Consider the following 5,560-nt stretch of genomic DNA (forward strand, 5'->3'; position numbering starts at 1 on the left):
GAGCCTAACCTTACTCCTATAGTCCAAGGACTTTACATGTTCTGTTTAAAGGCGATTTGGCTTTAGAAGCCAAAACAGCCAAATACTCAATATAAACGTGACTCGATTCTCAATTGCGGTACGGTTCTAGAACATAAATCCCTCTACTTTCATCATATTAAAATAATTCACAAATGCAAATAAACACTTACTGTACACACTGTTTTAACACAGTTGCAGCTAACAGTATTGTTCAGTAACAACACCTTTGTGGTCCTCCTGTTTAGTAATTTACACAAAGGTGTTCAGAGACGCAAATAGCTGATTATCACAGCTAGTCCACTCTGTCTTCCATCTGTCTTCTGTAAACAAGCGCTGTAACATGGAAATATAGCCATGTGTGAACCATAACCCTATAAATGTGTGTATTAATTTAACCTTTTGTTTTATGAAAATTATTTCTCACTGATATGAAAGATAAAGTCCTTATGCTTCTGAAACCATACGGCAAGCGATGCATGTTAATGTTCAGACTGAGCATCGGGGCTCTTAACAAAACTCCCCGGTACAGAAGTAGTGGCGGTTCTAGACCATTTCAACTGGGGGGGCCAAGCTGGGGCCAGTTGTACTGTTAGAGGGGCCAGTTACATTAGACTTTATTGTTGTCATATAGTTTTCTTCACTGCATTGCAGGCATTAGCAGGTAAAAGACCATGTTCATAATCATTAGTGTTCCGCGTTGCCACTGTCTAATAACGGATGTAAAAAAAGAACGATAGCAAAATTATTTCATACTCCACATTTAGGGGGGCCACAAGGGGGTCCAAAATTGTTGTCACAAAGATGCCCCCCCCCCTCCCCCGGGTGGTCCTGTCGCAGCAGTTTGTTGGAGGTAAATTCCAAAATGTGGGGAATGTGCAGGAGGGCATGGGATAGAGGATTGTGTCGTTTCGGTGGATAAAGTTGTGTGTCTACTATAGGGATGCCCATTGTTTAACTGCCCTAATTTTGCCTGACCCCAGGGCTAATGGGGATTGTGAGGGGGAAAATTACGTATTTATTTGATATTACTGGTTAACAATTGATATTTAACTAATAGTAAGTCATTTCTGTCCTACTAGTATATGTGTTTTTATGGTCTCCACTCTACAGTAGTTCCCTGCAGCTAATCTGGGCACGTGGTCACTGGAGATGGTTAAAGCTGACAAATGAGTTAAACACTGCATTACATAGACAAGATTGTGTTTTGCTAGGGATAGTTTAGGAGTAGAACAATCCCTTATTGTCTCTAAATCGGGTGGGGTTAACTTGTTATGGATAGAGGGCAGTATTTTCACGGCCGGATAAAAAACGTACCCGATTTAATCTGATTATTACTCCTGCCCAGAAACTAGAATATGTATATAATTATTAGCTTTGGATAGAAAACACTCAAGTTTCTAAAACTGTTTGAATGGTGTCTGTGAGTATAACAGAACTCATTTGGCAGGCCAAAACCTGAGAAGATTCCAAACAGGAAGCGCCCTCTCTGACTATTTCTTGGCCTTCTTGATCATCTCTATCCAAAACAGGGGATCTCTGGCATAACGTGACATTTTCTAACGCTCCCATAGGCTCTCAGAAGGTGGCAGAACGGTGAATGATGACTTTGCAGCCCATGGCTGAAAAACAGTAGCGCATTTGGATAGTGGTCGATCTGAGAACAATGAGACTGGGGGCGCGTGCACGAGCCGACACCATGTTTTTATTTTTTCGTCTTTGAACGAAAACAGGGTTTCCCGGTCGGAATATTATCGCTTTTTTACGAGAAAAATCGCAAAAAAAATGATTTTAAACAGCGTTTGACATGCTTCGAAGTACGGTAATGGAATATTTGGAATTTTTTTGTCACGAAACGTGCCGGGCGCGTCCCCCTTATTTACCCTTCGGATAGTGTCTTGAACGCACGAACAAAACGCCGCTGTTTGGATATAACTATGGATTATTTGGGACAAAACCAACATTTGTTATTGAAGTAGAAGTCCTGGGAGTGCATTCTGACGAAGAACACCAAAGGTAATCAAACTTTTCTAATAGTAAATCGGAGTTTGGTGAAGGCTAAACTTGCTGGGTGTCTGAATAGCTAGCCCTGTGATGCCGGGCTATCTACTTAGAATATTGCAAAATGTGCTTTCACCGAAAAGCAATTTTAAAATCGGACATATCGAGTGCATAGAGGAGTTCTGTATCTATAACTCTTAAAATAATTGTTATGCTTTTTGTGAACGTTTATCGTGAGTAATTTAGTACATTTTTAGAAAATTCACCGGAAGTTTGCGGGGGGTATGCTAGTTCTGAACGTCACATGCTAATGTAAAAAGCTGGTTTTTGATATAAATATGAACTTGATTGAACAAAACATGCATGTATTGTATAACATAATGTCCTAGGGTTGTCATCTGATGAAGATCATCAAAGGTTAGTGCTGCATTTAGCTGTCTTCTGGGTTTTTATGACATTATATGCTAGCTTGAAAAATGGGTGTCTGATTATTTCTGGCTGGGTACTCTGCTGACATAATCTAATGTTTTGCTTTCGTTGTAAAGCCTTTTTGAAATCGGACAGTGTGGTTAGATTATCGAGAGTCTTGTCTTTAAAATGGTGTAAAATAGTCATATGTTTGAGAAATTGAAGTAATAGCATTTCTAAGGTATTTGAATAACGCGCCACGGGATTTCACTGGCTGTTACGTAGGTGGGACGAAATCGTCCCACTGGCCCTAGAGAAGTTAACCCACTGTTCCTAGGCCGTTATTGTAAATAAGAATTTTTTCTTAACTAACTTGCCTAGTTAAATAAAATTCAAAAAATATATTTAAAAAACCCTTGGGCCAACTGGGAACCCAAGACTGATTAGGAGTTTGTGATGACCTAAGAGAATATTAAGATAAGTAGCACTGTAATTCATTAATCATATGCTGTCTTCCATGCTCCTCTGTTCTTATCTCTTTCCCTTTCTGTCTTTGACATTATCTCACGGCAGGTAGCCTAGTGGTTAGAGCGTTGGACTAGTAACTGCAAGATCGAATCCCCGAGCTGACAAGGTAAAAATCTGTCATTCTGCCCCTGAACAAGGCAGTTAACCCACTGTTCCTAGGCCATCATTGAAAATAAGAATTTGTTCTTAACTGACTTGCCTAGTAAAATAAATAGACACCTCTTTCTTCCTCCCTATTTTTATAATGCAGACCAGATGTGCATTGAAGTACAGATTGAACTTGTATATATAATATTACACTTATAATATTTATAATGCATGTATTATGTATTTATAACACTTGGATAATGAACTTTCAATAAAGCTTTTCACATTCTCTACTGGTTGAAATCTCATTTGATGAAACACTATGCTCAATGAAACACAAACACTCCTGTGTCCTCAGATCAGATCAGATGAAGAAAATGAGATGGTGAGATGAACCTGTTTTTGAATATTTACATGATGCAAAGGAAGTGTAGTGTACTGTTTAAGAAAATGCTGGTCCCGTATATATGAATTTCAAATCAGCCTTTAACTAGTTAAATAATGTGTTCTAGTCTACTGCAGTTACAATGTGTAATCATTGATGTCCTAGTACCAAGATTGGTAAACACTGTTGAAGTGTATAATTGTAATACATACATGCAGACACAGCATCATTCTAAGACTGGAGTTTGATACTCCTGGTATCGGATATAACTGAAAAATAATGTCTCACAGACATTCATACCTGAACCGCACCTTTATTTGCCAAGGTAGAGTACATGATCAGTGAATTTAATTCAATGTACAGGCTACAATGTGGGTATCTCACGCTTGGTAATAACTACATGTATATACCACTAGCATCCTTGGAACAATAAAGTTATTATATTCAAATCAATCCATAGGCTTCATTGATGCCATTCAGTGTCTTGAGGTCAATACAACCAGCTATGATAGCGGAGGTTCACATCTCAATGTGATTGGTCACCCAGCATTCGAGAAATGTTGAGAAATGCTGAACTTTTTTACCGCCTCCTTACCGCCTCCCACAGGCGAAGAATTTGGTCTTGCTCCCCATCACAATTTAGCCTACTGTTCTGACTCGGTGGTGCACATGTAGCCTATAGCCTATTTTAGAGAAATGTCATCATCGAATATTGTAAGAGATTTCATTGTTTGCTTTATATGCCCCTGTTATTTATCCTACGGTTCTGACTTGGTGTACAGGGAGAATAATACTGTAAGAATGGCCCATGTTCTGAATTCTGTCGCTGTACATTTCAAAAGTGCTGAACAAATGGCTATATCGACTACTCACTAATTAATGTCTTAATCAATATGACGGCTTCACTCTCATCCACTCATCGTTCCCTTATGCCATAGTTTGTACATCTCAATTGTTATATTGCTTATCATTTGTATCTTATTTTAGGCAATGTTGGAATGATTTTATTGTTTTGCTTACTTTGTGTATTATAATAATATCATGTGCTTTTCTCCACGAGGAGGAGATACTATATAATGCTGTTGGGTCTGTAACCATGTTTGCCAGTGACAGTCTTCCCATTCAAATATTTTTGTTTTCAACAAAAAGTTCAGTAATAGACCCATGTAATTTCAGTTGATATTGCGATGGTTGTTTTGTTTGCTCAATGCGCTGTCTGTGCGTCGGTATATTGTCAATAACAGTGGATTCTTCGTGATTTGTATTGTCCTTCCTTTTTCGACCACATAGGCCTAATAAAATGGTGTGTAGTGGCTTTGCATCTAAAAAAAAAGGTTTATTTTTGCGCAATTAAGATTTACATGCTAAAATCGCCACTGATCACCAGTAGCTGAGCAATCCAAAGGTCAAACAATTTAAGACATGTTGCTAGAATATTTTACACCAAAACGTTTTCATCATGATACATTGTTGCAGACAGTGGTTACATACAATTGTGTAAAATCCAGCGATTACATGCCGATTTGAATATCATCTTTGCCACCCCACCGCTCCTTGCTTCTCGCCTGGCTTGTGAAGAAGTTGCTTGCTGGTCTCTACGGCGCATGCTCCATGTAGAAGCCTTGTATTTCGTCCCGTCGGCAAATATAAATAAATGTAACATCGTTTCCAATTTTCATAGTAGACTTTTGATGGTAGCTAAACTGTTACGCCAACATTGCTCTTCTTAGTTACTGAAATTACACTGGCGTTGCAGATTAAATACTTTTTACAATTAATGGGTCAAACCAGGAAGTTATTTCTATAATGCCCAGCGTGCATTTCGTGTATGTGAAGAATTCATGAAGTTACAAAGCATTGACATTTGTCAAACTTCACTATTTATTCGCAGTGGTGAACGGTAATGTATGTGTGTGATATATCCGCACTATAGAGCTTTGCTTTGTTTTTAATTTAACCATGACTGTGAATAGCAAGGCCGAGAAGTCGGTCGGAACGGTTTCGTACAATCGGTAGTACACTCTGGTTTCTCTTCAGATCGCATAAATCTTTCGCCTTTTACTAAAGATTTCCGTGGAGAGGAACATTATGAGTATCAACTAATTTTTTGATGCCCTGCCTCACGGCTGGGCT

General features: G+C 38.7%; 1 non-coding gene across 1 annotated transcript; it reads left to right on the forward strand.

Moving 5' to 3' along the window:
- The first annotated feature begins 5,444 nt into the window (after positions 1 to 5,444).
- LOC123731493 (U5 spliceosomal RNA) lies at positions 5,445 to 5,560 on the forward strand. Its single transcript, XR_006762646.2, has one exon. It is a non-coding gene; the product is annotated as a U5 spliceosomal RNA (small nuclear RNA).

Source organism: Salmo salar, chromosome 28, assembly GCF_965601325.2.
Source record: "Salmo salar chromosome 28, fSalSal1, whole genome shotgun sequence".
Classification (NCBI taxonomy): domain Eukaryota; kingdom Metazoa; phylum Chordata; class Actinopteri; order Salmoniformes; family Salmonidae; genus Salmo; species Salmo salar.